A 19,308-nucleotide genomic window follows, 5' to 3' on the forward strand; every position below is an offset into this window, starting at 1 on the left:
GGTCCAAGGCACAGAGGAGGTGGCCTGCCTCCCTGCTAGTCCCTCCGGCTCCTGAGTGTCTGTCCTCTGTGTGTTCTCCTTGTTTCCTCCTCTGACATGTTCTGAGGTCCCGGGACTTCCTGCACACGAGGACCTGGAAGTCTTGGGCCCCATCGAGCCTCCTCTGCCCTTCCAGTCCCCAGACATCTTTGCTCTCCAGGGGTGGCCAGACACCTAGGGCAGCTCATAAATGGTGGCAAGTGGCTCCTTTCCTCTGCTTTTCTCTGTAAAAGCAATGCCCAGGGGCCTAGCAGCTGCCAATTAGCTGAGAGGTGTGCCCCAAAGCAGGGACTGTGCAGAATCAAGACACCTTGGAGAAAGTAAACTTATTAAGTGGAAGAGGATCTTAAAGCCTATGAAATTTACAAAAGCCTCACTTCTGGTAGCACTAATGACAGGCCGCAGCCTTGATCTTTAATTCACACACCGAAGTGGGGGCAAATGCTTTCCCTTTGGGCGAGGGAGTGAGGCGGAGCTTCTCTTCCTCGTAATTTACTTTAAATTGAATTTTATATGGGGAATTAATTTCCTGAAATCTAACCAAGAGGTGAGAAGTCGCCCTAGATAGTCCTGTCCTTGAACCCATCCACTGTGGTCTTCTGACACTGGGGATTCCCTGACGGTGGGCTGGGCCATGGAGAAGGCCTGGGGATGGTAAGCCGTGGCTATATTTGGATGTATAGTCCTTGGATTCAGTCTACCATGTGACAAAATTGAGAAGCTTGAAACTTCACTGACAGATAACCTCGCAGTTCCCTTGAGCCCACAGGCTATGAAGAGGGTGACTGGGTCTTCAGGTTGAGTCCAAGGTCTCTGTGGGCTGGTTGGCTAGCATTGGGTCTCCTTTGATCCCTTGACCTTTTCCAATCGTGTGCACAGCTGTCAGGGCACAGTCCCCTAATGTTGAAGGACACATGGACCATGTTTGGGACGGTAGACAGTAGGCAAGCTATTCTGGGCTGCGTGGCATGTGCTCTCATTTGGAAAAGAGGTTGGAAACCCACATCTGCTGATATAGGAGGAGAAGTAGAAACATGGGGAGGTGTGCCCAGGGGTAGGGAGGATTTGGGTGATGGCTGAGGTGGGACACTGCTAGAAAGATCCATGCTGATGTGTGGGGAGCACGTCATCTCAGCCTCAAGTGTGACCATGAACGGGTGGTCACCTAGGCTCATCACAAAGCACAAAGGGAGGTGCTTTCCAGTATGGTCCCTCCATCTGTGATCTAGGTGGTCATTGGTGGGGATGAAACCTGCATCTCCCCTTCCAGGGGTTCTGGTTCCCTCCTGTATGGGAGAGAGCTGGCTTGGGAGCACAGCACAGAATTCTAGGTCTGAATAGGTAGGTGAGTCTTCCCAGTGTTGTTCTCTTCCTTTGGGAGAAAAAGATAAGGAGGAAGGGAGGGAGGAAAGAAAGAAGAGAAGGAAAAGGAAAAAAATGAGACAAGGTCTCACCATATAGCCCAGGTTGGCCTTGAACTCATGACATTCCTGCCTCACCTCTGTCCTGAATACTGTCCCAGCAACTGTGAATCACCATGTCCAGCTGTGTATCTTGCAATCCTTGGCTCTTTCGTGTGGCTATTTGTCCTTCTAGTAGACGTTATCACTCAAATTTTATAGATGAAGAGACTCGTGCATAGAAACATGAAGTAATAAGACAAGTGTCGAAGTGTAGAGAACCCAACATACAGACCAGGGTTTCCAAGCACCACGGGCAATGCTCTTGGTCTGACAGAATTGCACAAAGCATTCTGGGGGCCAGTGGGCTCAATAACAATGTCATTTCGTGGGGCCCTTTCATGCATGGTTGTGATCAGGAGGTGGAGGGCATGGATTGTATAGTTCCAATAACATCCTTGTGACATGGTACCCGGAAGCAGTGGGCACCAGTGCAAGACCTCATGGTAAGGTCTTTCTGCATCAGGTTTGCTGCCACCCTCAAGAACAGGGTCTGGCTATAGTGGCAAATTGCCCAGAGGGCCTTGAGGTCTCCCGTGGTTGAGTTTAGCTGCACATTATAATCACCCGGATGCTTCAGCATCCTTCCCAGAACTGAGGCTAGAGCTCAGTGGTAGAGCACTTGCCTAAGCCGGTACAAGACACTGGGTGCCATCCCCAGCACAAGCAAGAAGTTTGTCAGGCCTGGACCCCTCCCCAGAGGTGATAATTTTGAGTTGCAGCTGAGACCGAGAACTTATGAGCCAAGAGAACAGTTTCCACCCTGATGTGGGACACCCCTCTGTATGCTGTGAATACCATCGGTTAATAAAGAACCTACTTTGGGCCTATTGCAGCACAGAATATGGCAAGGGGGGAATTCTAAGCAGATAGAGGAGGAGAGAGTATGCAGAGTCAAAGAGATGCCATGTAGCTGCTACCCACACACTGGTACCAGTAAACCACAAGCCTTGTGGTAAAATATAAAATAATGGAAATGGGTTGATTTAAGATATAAGAGCTAGCTAGCAATAAGCCTAAGTGATTGGTGAAGCGGTGTTTTGATTAATGCAGTTTCTTTGTGATTATTTGGGTCTGGGTGACTGGGAATGAACAAGCAGCTTCTGCCAACACCACCCAAGGTCAGGAAGCACTTTCCACCATTACTGCTGCCAAGAAAGGGCAGCCTGCCTGAAAGGAGTGAGCTCTCCAACTTGGAGGTATGCAAGCCAGAATCAGATAACTATCACAACAGCTTCATGGGAGGCCCTGGTCAACAAAATGTGGTGGAGCTAAATGGTCTCTATCATCTTGGGCTTGGAGAATCTGGGCTGTGGTGAGTGAGTGGCATCTTGTAGGTTGAGAACAGGAAATGAAAAGAACAGGGGCATGAGAGGTCAGATCCAGCGGCCTACCTTCCTGTCCAAAGGCAGAACCATCCACTGCTGGTCTAATTAAGCTGAGGACACCTGCGATCCTAGGACTTTTGATGCCTATCCCCAAACCCTGTGGGCTATGATCACATGATTTTACAGTCAGAAAAGTAACACTACCCCCCCTACCACCCATTTTACAGATAGGGAGACTAAGTCCCTAGCATGTTATAATATTAATCAAGGTCGTTCAAGATCAAGGAGCTGAACATTTCTATCTTCCTACTCCATGTGGCTATCTCCTACTGAGCAGTGTATACAATCATGTGCATGTCTGCTCACAACTGTATACACACACACACACAGAGAGAGAGAGAGAGAGAGAGAGAGAGAGAGAGAGAGACAGAGACAGAGGCAGAGACAGAGAGTCTGCAGTTGAACCCACCTAGTAGTGTACCTGAGAACATACTGCCTTGCCTTGCTCTCTGTCCTCTTCTGTCCGGTTGCTACTTCCTGTATATCACATTTTCCATTGAACAGCCTCTGGGGTCCCCCAAGTAGCTCCTCCTACCAGTCTGAGCCTTACAACTCTGGGAGACGGGCTGCTGCCAGGTCCACCAGCTATAGCCTCTAAGAAGTCTGCAGAAGACGCAAGTGGAAACACCCAAATGCACCAAAGGCCAGAAACCCCCGTTATTCTCACAGCAGTAAAAGTCATAAAAGCTGCTTAGGGACAGAAAACTGGGTTATAGTGCAGGCAGACAGACTGCAAGGCCCAGCCTACGCAGGCTGGGAGAGGGCTCTACTCGCCACTTCTTCCTAAAAGCATGTGTCTTTGAGCCTCGCACAAGCAATGAGGGAGCTGGAAGGAAGCGTGGACAGACAGCATTGCACAGAGGTGGAAACTGAGGCCAAAGGGGTGGCAAGCAGCCACCTCGTGGTCTGGCAGAGGTGGGACTCCAGCTCGACCTGGAAGGAGGAAGAAGTGCTTCCGAAACCAGCAGTCCCATTCTGTGGATTTGCACACGTACCATGGGTCACTCGGTCCTTCTGCTAAGGAACTCTGTCCTGGCTCCAGGCTGACTCCCCTGAGAAACTACAGTTCCCAGGTGGGCTGCAGAACCCAGCTATGAGCACAGAGCTCCGGTTCAGCCCAACTTCCAGATGGCTAGCCCACAATGCGCTCCCAGCAGCTAACAGCCCACTGTCCCCTTCACCTCTCACTTTCTGTCCCTGCAGAGAGAAGGAGAACATCCGTTTCTCAGCCCCTTCCCTGTGTCGATGGCACTGTCTCGTCTGATGGATTTATAAGCCAAACCATGGCCCCAGTTTTTCTGTGCCTTCCCGTGTGCTGCCCAGTGCAGATGTCTTAATATGCCAGCTGAGACTTCTTAAATCCACATTGAAACAACTGTTGGGTTTTTATACCGTTGTAAAACTCTTTGTAGGGTATTCATAGAAAATGTTTTATTAATTGCCATATGTTTATTGATTTCTCTTTCATGTCGGTTCTTTTGTTCTTTCTTTGTAGTGGCAAAAGATCGCTCGCATCATCATTTGCAAGTTATCTAAAATGTCAAAGGTGCCCTTTTGAAGTTTATTACAGATCACATGCCATAAGGCCTGGACGCTAGGTATTTACAGTGAGGGGGGAATTCCCGCACGGACTTTCAAAGCCCAGAAAAGAATTGAGATCACATTGGCTTAAAACAAGACACACACACAAAAGAACAATTTATCATTTTTTACATTTTTTTCCCCGTGGGGGTTTGCTATTGCAAAGACATTTCCCCGAGGATGAATGAACCAGCATGCCGGTCTGTTTACCCATCCTGCAATGGCACTGTAGCCCAGGTTATCTCATGCCATCTTTCATCCAGATCGTTCCTTGGAATGAAAGAAAAGGGTGACCTGACTGTGGTGGTGCCTACCACTCTGAGATGGTAAGTGCCCCTCCTTCCCCAGGTAACAGAGCCTATATTATTCTATTGACCAATGTGATGTGGGGGCGGGGGGGACGACACAGGGCATCGCTGGGAGAAATATCTGTCCTATGAGGCAGAAGACCAGAGGACCTGATTTCTGACCCTAGGACCCAGGATAGGGGAGCATTTGGAGAAGACCAGTAAAAGGGTTTTGTAAAAAATGTTAATAGCACAATCCCTCAAGTTTTAAGTATGCTCTGATGTTTAAGTCAGACCAGCATTTTCTTTTGAAAACTCAAAAGTTTTTTTTTGTTGTTTTTTTTGTTTTTTTTTTTTTTCAAAGCCTTCCCGGGTAAACCTCACACTTTGATGTAGAGGGATTCAAATGAGATTCACCAGCACAAGCATGAGGAAACACTTCCCACCCCCATCAGAGAAGGAGGGATCCAGCTAGCTGGCACAGGTACAGCCCCTTCTCCCAATTCAATCTCGAAGGCTCCATCTGTTAAATGGCACGATGACCTCCAACTGACCTTGGCCTCCCTGGCGATCAGGAAGAGGAGGTGTTACCCATCTGAGCTCCTGCCTCCTCAGGGCCTGCCGGAGCCTCTCTGGGGACCCACCGCATTGCTTGCTAGGGAACCAGGATGGGTGCTGGCAAGGAGGAGTCCCGTTGGCTTGGGCCTGCCTCTGAGCCATAGCTGCTGTTCTGCCAGAGAGTCTGAAGGGAGAGGGCCTAGGCCCAGAAGACTGTACAGGAAGTGGAAACTGTACAAGGCTAGCTTCTAGATGAGGGAATGTTTCTATGGCCGCGGGAGTCCTTGACAGCCCCCATCCCTTGCTGTAGTCAGGCTTCTGGGCTTCACCCCTTGACAATTCCTGATCCTGCACGACTTCCTGGCAGTGCTGTTTCCTAGCCCCTCACTCTCACACCCACCCTTACTTATAACCCCACCCCTCCAGACTCCCCACACCTCCATCCTGCTCAGGAGCCTCTGTTTCCTCAGGAACAAAATGTATGAGGTCATCAAAGGGCACCCAGGACATAACATATCAGGAGATTCTCGCTTGAGAGTTCGTGCAAGTTCAGGGGCAGTTCATGGTACTGACTGCTTCCTTTAACCTCGCCGCACCCCAGTCTCAGCCCTGAAGGAGTAGCCATGTTCTAGACCTTGGGGTGACCTGATAGAAAGGCCTATGTGTGTTCACGCATGCCTATGTTCCCAGGGGGCTCTGGAGCCAAGAACCCAGCCCCACCACTTTTTATCTGTGAGACCTGGGCAACTTACTTAACTTCTCTGAGCACCAGTTACTTAGTTCCTGTAAAAGAGACTCTGTGAGTTCCTTTCCTGAATGTTTGCATGGAGACCTGAAAAAGCCAATAAAGGTGGGGTCTAAGACGGAGCCCACTATACAGTGAGGGAATACTGTGTACTTGCTGCTGCCTGCTCTGGTCCCTCCACCCTGAGGTCCCTCACCTCTCTTCTCACCCTAAGAAGGCCCTGCTCCCTCTGGCACATGAGCCCTTCAGGGTCCTTTGCCTCTCTTGGTTGGGGTAATGAATGGACTCCTCACACCGCCCCTCTTCCCTGGGCTCACAAAACAGTGGGGTGAGATGATTGGCAAACAGAAGAGCCTCTCCTGGTGACTCCTTCCCACTCTACCACACAAACTCCTCCTCCCTTCCTGGAAGCCAAGCTGGCAACTGAGATGGAAGAGCAGGCTTTACTTCCTCACTACCTCTGTCCCTGCTCTGAACAGTCTCTGAGCTGGTACTGATGGCCAGACATCTTCCTGTCCTTGCAAGCTCCAGGCTGCAGAATAAAGAGACTTTAAAAAAAAAAGCTGATGGGGCCTGGGGAAGGAGGGCACCCCACAAAGGGTGTTTGATATGTAGAGGCAGCAGCATTGGAGTGGGCATCCCTGAGCACAACGCTTGAACCAGGCTTCAGGTGCACAGAACTCTGCCAAGAGTATGGTGCTGGCGGAAGAACTCTCCTACAAAGACCAAGGCCAGAAGAAAGATAGAGTCCCCTAGTGACTTGACACCTTGGAGCAGAGAGGCTCCACATGCAGGCTGTGGAAGTGGGAGCAAGGAAACAGGCTGGGGTTCTGCCTGATCTCAGGCCGGGCACAAATCCCATTTCTCTTACATTTTATAGAAAGATATTTTCACTGTCTGACGGTTTGTAGTCATTCTAGGAAGCTTAAGTCTCAGGGCACCCCAAGGTCCCCAGTGTCTCTGGAGCCTCTCAGGACAGTTAGGAAGCAGGTGGAATTAATTCCAACCAGGCCCAGCTTCTGGGCTGTGAGTCAGGGTAACGCTCTATCTTAAGAGGGTGTTACTCATCTTCATTGGTCCCGTAGCAGCAAAATGGCTTAACAGAGCCAGTGGATCACGAGAGCTCTCCAAGAGCCCCGAGGGAAGATCCAGCTGCCAAGTTCAGGGTTCAGGGCTTCCTCCCCTCGTCCCTGGCCTTCCCTACCATCTTGTCTATCATTGCCCTCTAGGGGGACAGGTGTGTCTATTGGTTCACACAAAAGAACCAAGTTCAACTCCAGCACGTTCTAGCTATGTGACTATGGACAGGGTAACTAACTTATTAGTGAGAATGCTCTCTGTCTGCATGGGGCCTCTACTCTTACAACAACACAAGGTGGTGAAGGGAGTCCTGGGGAAGGTGCTTGGTTCAGCACTGTGGACCCTTAGCCTCTCTTACCCCAAATGCTCCTGCACACCCCAAATGTTCCTGCACACCCCAAATGCTCCTGCACACCCCAAATACTCCTGCACACCCAGACGCTCCTGCACACCTTAAATGCTTCTGCACACCCCAAATGCTCCTACATACCCCAAATGCTCCTGCACACCCCAAATACTCCTGCACACCGTAAATGCTTCTGCACACCCCAAATGCTCCTGCACACCCCAAATGCTCCTGCACACCCCAAATGCTCCTGCATACCCTAAATGATCCTGCACACCCCAAATGCTCCTGCCTCGTCATCTTTAATGTGGGCAGATAGTAATTACAACTTCGGTGACCAGCAAGGCACTGGAAAGCGGTTCTGTTGCAAGGTATCCTCTGCCCCAAGTGTCATGTATACCACTAGACAGTCCCCTAAGCCCGCTAAGCCAGATCCCACGGCATAGAAAGTGCTCCGGGATACCGGAGAATAGCGGTACAGCAGTGCGGTACTTCCTCACAGCTCAAGCCTTACAACTCAAAGTGTTGGGAGTCACTGACAGCTCTGGATTTTCTCTCCTGCCCTGGGTGTGGCCGGTGTGCAGTGCAGAGGTCCTGAGGGGAGAGGAAGATTTCCCAGCACCCTTCCGCTTTCCCACCTTCCTGGAGCCTGAACTACACCACGGTCGCAGCGTGTGTAACGATCATGGGTCCTACACAGAGGTGCAGTAGGCCTGGCTTTCTGAGTGGATCTTTGTAACAGGCTCTGGGGTAAGATGCTGGACTACCCTGTGCATTTCTGACTGTCAGAATATGATACAGGAAACATCAACATGTTAAAAAATAAGGCCAGCCAATGTTTTCTGGAAAGCCCAAATAATAAACATTTGAGGTCTGGTGGGTCATATCAGTATCTATATCAAGATTCAAGTGTTCTGCTACAGTCTCTGAAGCAGTCATAGATAGCACCTAAGTGGATGGATGGGACTCTTTCAAAGGAGCTTTGTTTTGAAGCAGGTAGCAATTTGACCCATTGGTAGCGGTCTGACAACCCTTGATATAACAAAACAAACCTAAACCTGCAGGAAAAAGTTGGGCTTTGTCTCAGTCGGCTAGCTCACACTCTTCAGGCCTCAGTTTCCCCCACAGTAAAATAAGAACATTGCACTAGATCATTATCTCAATCCAAAATTCCCGTAAAGGTAGGCAGGAGGTGAAGGTGTGGTGAAGGTGTGAGCCATCATCTTTGGGGGGCCTTGGACAGACTGGAGTCCCCTCACTCACATGTGCAGACCGGCCCCATTCCCAGGGGATGCTTGCCACATCACAGGGAAAAGTGACCCAAGGTGGCCTGGCTCTGCGGAAAACCCAGACAGGCTGAGTTCTATGGGAAGTGCTGGCACTTTTAAAGCCTTTCTTGAAATAGAACACACTTGCAGAGGGGGGAAAAAAGTGCACACATCTTAATGATCCTGCTCAGGGAATTTTCTCCTCTGAACACACCCCTGTAACTGACACCCAAATCAAAGCCGCCCTGTTCTAGTAACCAACCCCAAGGGGACCATTTTAACTGGCTTTGTTCCCGTGTTTAATGCTGTAGCTCTCAGTGCTGAGTACATCGGTGGGCAAGCCTGCCATCCCTGGCTGTGGTCCTCCCCAGCAAACAGCGATCGGCTTGAATGGTTCCGGATGGTCCTTCAGGGCACAGGAGCCTCCAGTTGCAAAGTCAAGGTCTGCAAAGAGGAGGGTGGGTGGGACCTGGAATGGGAGGGGTGGGCCTTTTCTGGTCCCCTAAAGGCCTGTGAAATAAGCAATCAGAGTGACAATTCGGCCCAAGGGGTGTCCTAAGTGCCTTCGGAGGCCAGCAAGAGGAGGCCAGGCTGGGCAGGCACACTTGCCTGGCTTATTAAAACGACTTTGATCCCCGACCGCTTTGATATCCCGGGTCTTATAAAGAATTCACTTTCAGGGGTAAATATAGGTAGTTCAGAGAGATTTTATGACATACTGTACCGGCTCTTCTTCTTTAATTACTGGGGTGGGGAGGGCTGGGGGGCAGCAAAGTGCTGACAAAGAGGGGTTGGGCTTCTGGCCGCTACTGCCCATAGGGGCAGGCTGGGCCATGTGCACCTTGAGTGAGGACCTCCTACCAGGTCCACAGCTGACCTGCTTCCTCCCACCAGTCACAGGAAAGGTCACCGGTAGGGAGCTCTATTAGCCGAGGGAAGCAGGAAGGGTACACCCTGCATAGGACATCGGTCGCAAGCAGGGCAGTGGCAGGATGGCCTGTGACCGGTCCTTCCACCAGCCAGTTTGGGTTGGAACACAGGGTAAGGGTACCCTGATTTAACTCAACAGGAAAACAGCTCCCTGTGTTCCTCCAGAGGGATCCTGGATTCCATGCCATCTCTTCCATTATGGGGACAATTCATTGTGCTGTGCCCAACCCTCCACTACAGGCTTCTCCCTCCTCTGTCCCCATACTAGCCCCTCAAGACAGACTTGGGGACCAGCAGGGCCCATGGGAAGAGCCGTGTTAGGAAGTCAGATGACAAACATGAAGTAGGGAAGGCATGTCATATTTGACCAAGGGCTAGAGAGGTCAGTGATCGAGACCCAGGCCCATCCTAGAGAAACGGCTAGACCTGGGCCTTTAAAACCAGACACAAGGGGCTACTGATGTACAGCCACAGGTGATGCTGCAGAGCCACCCACAGTAGACTGAAGCCTTGATGGGCCTAGAGCTATGCTCTCCAGCTTTCATGGAGACAAACTTCCCCATCTGTGCTGTTCACAGGGAGCTCCATCCAGAAGAGCTCCTGCTTATGCACAGAACAGCAGGATCAAGTTTCCCCCAGGGATGGCATGTGCAAAGCACTTAGCATATATGTGGAGTTTTGTAAGGGTTCAGACCCCTACACACACACACACACACACACACACACACACAGAGAGAGAGAGAGAGAGAGAGAGAGAGAGAGAGAGAGAGAGAGAGAGCGCAGGAATGGCTATTCTGTTGGTTCATCTCTCAGGGCAGACACTGGGCTATCACAGCCTATCTGTTGGTTCGTCTCTCAGGGCAGACACTGGGCTATCACAGCCTATCTGTTGGTTCGTCTCTCAGGGCAGACACTGGGCTATCACAGCCTATCATAGAAGCTGCTTTTCACTGAGAACTATATTTGCAAATATGAATCCATACCATCTCACAAGAAATCACTCTCATGATGTCCCATCTTATGGATCAGAACACTGAGGGTCCCATCATAGGTTCTGATGATGATCAGTGGCTAACCAGGGTGGGAGGTCAAAAATCCACGTGGATACCGACCACATCCGTCTCGCTACCTGTGATGTTTAATCTTGTCAATTGGCCTGGGTTTGGGGTCACCATGGCAACACCTCATTGGATATCCACTGTGAATGGGGTGGCACCATCCTGTGGGCTGGGGTCCTAGACCAGATAAAATGAAGAGATAAGATGAGTACCATCATCTACCCCCTCTGCTTCCTGATGAGACTTGTTGCCCTGAGCTGCCTCCCTCTCCTGCCACACGCCCTTCCCACCGTGATGGATGACAATCCCCATGACCTGGGAATTAAAGTAATTCCCCCTCCCATAAGTTGCTTCTCCCAGGTGCTTGGTCATAGCGTGGAGAAAGCGGATCCATTTCCATCTACCAGGTCCATAAGCACAGTGCCCTCCCACCCCCATGTCCACCTGGTGGGTGCTACCGTTTAAGTCCTCTATTACCTTATAGGGGCTGTTATTTTGTGTTCGTGCCCGTTAGCTACAAATTCCCGGCTTATGAGAATAATATCTCAGTTGCTCTTGCTCCCTAGAGGCAGGTTCAGGAACAAATACACAGCAGGTGCTCTCTGAGTGCCTGTTAGATGAGTGACTATGGGATGTAGACTTTCAGAGAACAGATATACCAGAATTTGCTTGAAGGTCAGTGATTTGGTTCCTTTTCCCACTAAGCTGGCTGCATAGGTGCCTCCTGTCTTTGACTGTATCTATACAATAGCCATCACAAGGGAGACAGGGATAAATAGTGATTTAAGTCTAAAAAATGCCTCCTTTTTCTAACATGATCTTCTACGTAAGACCCTGACCTGTAATCAAGGAAGACTTTGATGATGTGACCTTGGCATAGAAATGGCTTCAGGACAGGGGTATGAGTCACACGCTACTCATCCCCAGTGTCTTTGCCAAGACCATGTGCAGCAATTCACAGATGCTCCTGAGAAACCAACATGGGCTGTTTCAGGCAAGCAGTCAGGACGTCTGTCCCCGTGCCCCTTCGCCCTAACCACACATACACATATGTATATACACGTGTTCACACACACAAACACACACACACACATACACACACACACTTATAATGATGGAGGCCATTTGGTTCAGCCAGAGCCTAATACAGGTATAAGGGACCCAGTAGCAATCAGGCTGGGGGCAGGATCCCTGTGTGTACTTCTCTCTTCCCTCTTCTTCCCTTGGCTCCTCTCCTTACCCTAGAGCCAAGGCAGGACTGGATATTGTTTCCAGGCCTAAATAGATAATTGCCCTTCTGGCTGGATAAAAGATGTCTCACAGAGCTGAGTGAAATATCATTAATAAAGGAGACTGATTCTTCAGGAATGCCTCCCGAAGTGAGATTAATAAGCGCATCCCCCGGCGTTTGATGGAATCTTTAGTCCACTCCTCACCGTGTGACTTATTTCTGCAGCGACTGCTCTATCCTGTCACTCGTCTTTTTATGCAGCTGACAGTTTATCTAGGCTAATGGGTCTGACACACAAACAAGACAACTTTTCCTCCCCTTTGACAAGGGAGAAACCCAGGGAGGGAAAATTAATCAACTGTGTTGCTTTTTAAAGGAAATAAGCTACCACTTCACCAAAGGATTAGAGTGATACCCCATGTGTGGATAAGATGAAGAGCTATGGGGTGTGCATGAGTGTGGGGTGGAGCTATGGAGGTGTCTTCACTTCAGGAGCAAGGCAGTGGTGCGATCATGCGCATGGGCAGGATCCTGGGCAGGAACGCGCTTCTCTTTGATGTGATTCTGTGTGCCTATGTGTGTGATATGGTCATGTGTCGACAGGCTGAAGACTGTCAGGACTGTGAATGGATAGATTGAACCTTTGTGTTAAGATTTCCAGGAGCCATTGCCCTCCTTTAGTCAAAGCTACACTCTCCACAGAATTTTAGTGACCTAAAGTTAACTCAGGTCCAAAAGCATTAGGTTGGAAAGTTCCAGAAATAAAATATATATATATATATATATATATATATATATATATATATGTTAATTTAATTTTCAAATTTGCAGTATTACTATAAGTATCATTATTAATTATTGTGTGTGTGCATCACCTAATATGTGTGATTGTGGGCACCAGTGCCACAGTGCACCTGTGGAAGTCAGAGGAGAACTTAACTGGAGTCGGGGCCTTCCTTCTGTAAACCGAGACTGCTTGTTCATTTCTGGCCACTCAGACACAACTTTATGAATTACAACATTGTTTGGCCAATGGCTCAGGCATATTTCTAGCTAGCTCTTACATCTTGAATTAACCCATTTCTATTAATCTGTGTATTGCCACGAGGCTGTGGCCTACTGATAAAGGGTCTGAGTGCCTTTCTCCTTTGGCAGCTACATGGTGTTTCTTTGACTCTGCCTACTTTCTCTATATCCCTCCCAGCCGGCTTTACTCTGCTAAGCCATTGGTCCAAGCAGCTTTATTCATTAACCAATGGTAATTAAACATATTCATGGCATGCAGAGGGGAATCCCATATCATCCTTCCACTGTGGATCCCTTGGACTGAATTAAGTCATCAGGCTTGTGCAGTCAGGGCCTTGACCCTCCAAGCCATGGCACAGGCCCACAATTTCTAAGTTTTAAATTATTGTTACTGGTATACATGTCTTGTTGTTATTTTTTCTTATGGTGTCTAATTGACAAATTATGCCTCTTCACAGGCTTGGGTGCACAGGAAAACCTGTGTGGTTCTGGGCTATCTATCATAGCTGCAGGCACTCAGGAGCCTGAAAAATGGCAGGTGATTGTGTGCTCCTGGCTGTGACTGTATGTGACACGCGCATGTGAATGCAGCGAGAACGATCTTGGCATGTTTGCCCCAGCTAGAGACTCAACCTGGTGGACATCTATTATTCTCCAATGTGACCAAATATGTCTAGAAAACTTTCATCCATTTAATGCCTCTCGATTGCCTGGGGTTGCTTTATTCCCCATGGTTCGGACTGAGCTTCTGAGGAGCAAAACAGAGGCACGAATGACCAGGAATGCCATTTACTGATGGAGGGAAGAAAGGGCTGTATTCCCAGAACTTCAGCACAGGGTAGTACCTGGAGAAAGCAGGAGCCTTTGCAGCTGTCACTCCCAGCTTCTGGGGGTGGATGCCTGGTCAAGGCGACCCAAGGGTAGTATCAGAGCTCCTGAGTCACCTGCCCGGGAAGAACAGGAACTACATAGGAAGGCATCCTAGAAACAGGATTTGTTGTTGCTGTTGCTGCTCTTCTCCTGCATCATCTCCTCCTCCTCCTCCTCCTTCTCCTCCTCCTCCTCCTCCTTCTCCTCCTCCTCCTCCTCCTCCTTCTCCTTCTCCTCTTTCTTCTCCTCCTCCTCCTCCTCTTTCCCTTTAGGTTGAGGGCAACAAAGGTCCAGAGAAGATTCATGAGGGAAAGAGAGACTGATATGTTTGTGGAGCTTCAAGACAGAGCTGGACTGAAGGACATGGTCCTTGAAGAAACTCCAATAGATCAAAGGTTGGGATATTCAGGGATGGAGGCAGCACAGAGTTCATGAAGCCACTTTGAACTCCGTGAAGAGGACCCACTTTGCTAGACTCCTGCCTGGCCCCTGACCCTTCCATCCTGCTTAAGAAGATGTGTCTTATCATTCCTGGCATGGAGGTCCTCCTGGCTGCTGTCAATGGCAGCATTCAGCCACACACAGGCCCCTGTCCCCAGCCACAGAAATTCCCAATCCAAAAGGGAGGTGAATAGCTAGCTGAGAGCATATTTATAAACACACCTCCCTGTCCCCAAAGCTGGCAGAGAAGCAATGACTGTGGGTGAGTCCTGAGACTCACTCCACAGAGCCCAGGCTTGTCTGGGATGCAGGCGGGCCTCTGGGATGGGTCTATCCTGGGAAGGAACCGGGCATGGGGCAGCTTGGGTTGCACCCTCAGCCCCTCCCTTGCGCCATGGTCCAGCGGTTGCAGTGGCATTTCTGGTGCTGTCTCATGAAACCCAAGTGCTGAATTCTGAATTATGGCAGTGCTTAGGCTGATCCACTTGGTGACTTGGAGGAATGTGGAATGGGGCGATTCTGGCCACCTCTGCCAACAGCAGCTCTGAGAAAGCGGCATTTGTCAGTGGAATTAGAGGTGGTTGCCATGTGAACAAATTGAAATGAGCAGGGTATGGTTTTGTAAAATAAACTCCTCTTGGCTTAGGCTGTCTGGTGGTGGCCTGAGCTGCAGGCCTGACACACATGTTTGCATGCGCACAGGCACACACACACACACACACACATTTATACTCACTCTTACGTCAAACGCACCATGACCACGTACATCTGAAGAGAAGCCACTCTGATCCAGGCATTAATGGCTCTGAACTTGAGCTGAGGAGGAACCACAGATGGTAGAACACTTCCCTAGCATGCATGAAGTCCTGGGATGGATCCCTAGCACCACATACAACTGGGCAGGTAGCGCATACCTGTAACTAAGTACGGAGGTAGAAGCAGGAGAATCCGCTCAAATTCATCCTAAGTTACGTACCAAGAGTGAGGCTGGAATGGGAAACAAGAGAGCCTGATCTAAAAAAGAGGTGGGGGAGGACGAATAACGAGCTTAGAGTCTGGTTGGGTTCACACCCCAGATATTAAGACCTAATGATGAACTTGGACAATTGATTCTACCTGATATACAAAACAGGGCTACTGAGAACTTAAGCATTGTACATCCCTAACTCCAGTACTTAACTGTCATGGTACTCAGTGATACGAGAATCAAGGGAGCTCTATCTGTGTCAATGCCCAGAAGAGACCCTGCTTTGTGTAAGGTAGTGTGCCTTGGGACTACTTAGCAAGTGGCTTCCCTGAAGGATGATAAGCTCCTCCCACAGGCCCTAGGTCTTTCTCAGAAATGATATAGAGTTTTTTTTTTCCTTTCTTGTAGCAATCAAATGTTTTGTTCTAGCAGTAAGTTTAAGATAAAATTGAGTTAAATGAATAAATAAATATGATAAGAAATACATGTAAACGGGGCCTCCTTCTGCCCAACAGCCAGTGAGGGTCTAATCCAGGATGCCAGTATTTGCTTCCAGCACTTCACGGCCTTTGTTGGCTTGAGGTGGAAGATGGCAACAGGGCCCTCTGGGATCAGCTGTGCATCACCGAGGCCTGATCAAGCCCCGGACCTCCAGTTACCTGCGCTCAAACTTCACCTTAGCTCAGTGCAGTTCATTCATACCAGCATGCCACCTGAGTGCTTCAGGGGCCCTGCACAGACAACTGCCCATCTGCTGGCATCAACCCTCTCCCCAACTTCTGCTTTGCCTCCATTTGGGGGGGAAGACAAGCTTGGGAGACCAGGTGATCTGCCCGACAGACCGATGTGGCCCAATTCAAAGCCAAGCCACAGAACTGCTCCTCAGTGCCACCTGTGGGCTTAGCAGCTCCCTGAGCTGGCACCGGCAGGTGACGCTGGCCCACTGTCCAGCCAGCGTTTTTGCCAAATGACGTTGGGTTTTCCATTTCTTGTAGCAATCAAATGTTCTTTTCAATAATAAGTTTAAGTTAAAATCGAGTTAATTGAATGAAAACTGGAATAAGAAACAATGAGAGTATCTGTGTCAGGGGAGGACTTCCAAGGGCATGGGCAGGGGGGCTGAGTCTCTGGACCTGGGTGCTCTGGCCTGTGGCCTCTGGCCTCTCTGCAGAACCTGGCCCTGGGGTCCTATCACCCTGGCAGGTTAGAGGACTCCTTTCTTTACCCTCTTATGGAGCTGCTGCAAACAAAGCCAGGCCCGCCTGGCACCCTGAACCGGGATTCTAGACATTCCGGGAGCCTTCCTTGTTGGCCAAGCCCATTTAAAGAGTTCAAACAGAGATAGGCTGTTGTGGCAGTTTCCTGAAGTGAAACTCCAAAGACAGAAAGAGCCAAAGATGAATGGAGAAAGAGACTTGCACACAGGACACGCCTACATGAGCACACGCGGATCCCTGTAAACATTCACACCAACACTAACGAGCTCCCGTGAGTGCCTGCCCACAGAATGGCCCCCTTGATGTATGCCATACTGTAAAAACAAGTCTGGCTAAAACACTGCTCTTCCTGTAACTTGCCTCTGTCCCAAGGCATCCTCTTGCCTCCACTCCCAGAATGGAATCTGCTCAGTTCCTGACAGAAGAGGTGTTGGTTCCATTCGGCCTAATTACAGGGGCCACTCAGGACTGTGCCAGCCTGTGGCCTCTCCAGGCCCCTGACCATCGCTTTCCTGTGTGCAGGAGATGCTGGTAGCCAAGGCATTTCCCGGTCGTGGTGTCCATTAGGCCTCAATTACCTAGCAGGGCCATGGCCTTTGAAGTGGCCACAGAGCCTCCGGGAGGCTATTTTTCTCTCACCTGTCACCACTTATTTTTTTAGGCTCCTGGCCTGTGGCCGGGCATTTTTAACTAATGGGGATTCAATAACCCAGCTGCACAGCAAATGCCCGCTTGGGCCCTTGGGTCCACGGTGTCATTAAGACCTCAACCGGCACTGGCATGTACTCCCTGCAGAAGGGTTAAGCACAGGCCAGGCAGCACATTCTGCATTTTTTTTTATTGCCCCTCCTTATAGCCATTATCCACAAACACAACCGCTAATGAGAGAGTGAGTAACTGGGGAGAGGAAAGGTTTCATTTGGGCTGGAAAGGAAGCCGTAGTCGGCCCTGAAATAGAAGTGCCAGATCTGGGGGCCTCCTCTCCCCTGGCACCCCTTGTGCCAAGCCTGGGAGAGGCTGGAAAGAGACCTGGGGCTCTAGGGTTCTGAGAAGAAAGGTATACCCTGCCTCCTTGGGTTACAAGGTTTCCTGTATATCCCAGGCTGGGGATTTCACCCAGGGGAGGGGTAACCATACAACTTGTCTTACAAGAGGGGAAGAGGGTCCTATTAGCCATCTTCCAGGACACAAGTACAAGGTAGGTGCAGCCTGGGCAGGGATGATGGAGTGATCCATTTCCGATGCAAAATTCAAGAGGTAGCAAAATACTAAAATCAAAATTTCTACGTTTTTGACATCATTTTTAACAGTGTCATTCATACACACAATGTGCTATGACCATTTTCAACCCCACTGGCCTCTCTCGTCTTCTTTCCACACCCTTCTAGGACTTACATGCAATGGAACTTTTTTCATTTTCATTCTTGCAAATGTTTTATTTTCATTGCCATATATTCATGTTAGAAAATGAAACACTTCATATATTCTACCCGTGTATGAACCTGTCATAACATTCATTCTACACTGTGTGAACATGTCAGAGTGGATTGCTGGACAATGCTCCGTCATGTGACTGCACCGACAATTCCCTACCACGCATTCGGGGCATCTAGGTAGGGTCTCTAACTTGGTGACTGGGAAGAGCGTTGCAATAAACATGGGAGTCCATGACAGAGGCCGGAAAGACACTAAGCCCTCCTGAATCGTATAAAACAAGGGCACTACTTCACCCTAATCCTGCACTTGCCAACTGCATGTGGGAAAGTAAAGCCATCCCTGGCCCCTGCTCTGCCCTTTCCCTCCAGCCTTCTATGCTCAGACAGAGAGAAATGTCTCACCCTCTCTCTCCTGAGCCTCTCCCAGGATTCTCTCTACTCTCCTTATATGCCATCCCTTACCCTATAATGAGGACACTCACACCTATGTCTAGTGAGATGAGCCCAGTGCTAGGGCATCGCAGGCCCTAGCCCAGTCAGTAAGCTCAGTACCCTGTGGTCCTTCGCTCACAGATGGAGAGGATGAGGGGCAGCCAGCAGTTCACCCAGGTCACTCACTGGAGGCTTTGGACTGACAGCATCGCCGAGTGATTGTCGGGATTCGTACTGACTCCATCATCAAAGAGCTACCACGGGACAAGCAGTGACACTTCTACACAGCGACTGCAAGGACTCAGAATAACATCAGTCCAGAGCGGCTAGTGATGGGACCATTGCAGATGGCTGCAGGGAGGGAATGTGATGGTGTGGGTTGTGTACTCAGCTCCTTGATGGGTCCCTGAGATTACTTGATTTTAGCACTAAAAATCCTACCTTCCTAGAAATTCTTCAATCCATAGCAAACCGTGATGTGCCTCTGTAAGGGGGCGTGTACAGTAAATGTTTATAATATTAAGTTCACATGGCAGAGGCTTCTGTGTCGAGAGAGAGTCCCATCTCTTTTCTTCTTAAGAAGTCACTGATGGCATCACTGGGGGCTCACCCTGTGACTTCATCAATTCCTGATTGTGTCCTTAAGGCCACAGCTTCAAGTGCTATTATCATATCGATCTAATACTAAAACTGTTGGAGAGCTCATTCAAATCATAGAAAAATTTAAAATACTACCGTGAATACAAACCATCCTGGCCAAGTCATCCTTTGACAGAAGAAGCAGGCACACAGAGAGAGAGCATGCTGTACCAGCCCAAACTACCAGTGATGGAGAGAAGCAGGGCTCATAGCAGGGCCTGGAGAATGGCTTTTTAGAGGAGGTTGGGTATTCCTGCACATTCCATTACTAGGAAGAGACTCCACACACGTTTTGCATCTGTGCAGCAA

Source organism: Microtus oregoni, unplaced genomic scaffold (genome assembly GCF_018167655.1).
Source record: "Microtus oregoni isolate MIOR12 unplaced genomic scaffold, Mior012 000004F_ref0000308, whole genome shotgun sequence".
NCBI classification, from domain to species: domain Eukaryota; kingdom Metazoa; phylum Chordata; class Mammalia; order Rodentia; family Cricetidae; genus Microtus; species Microtus oregoni.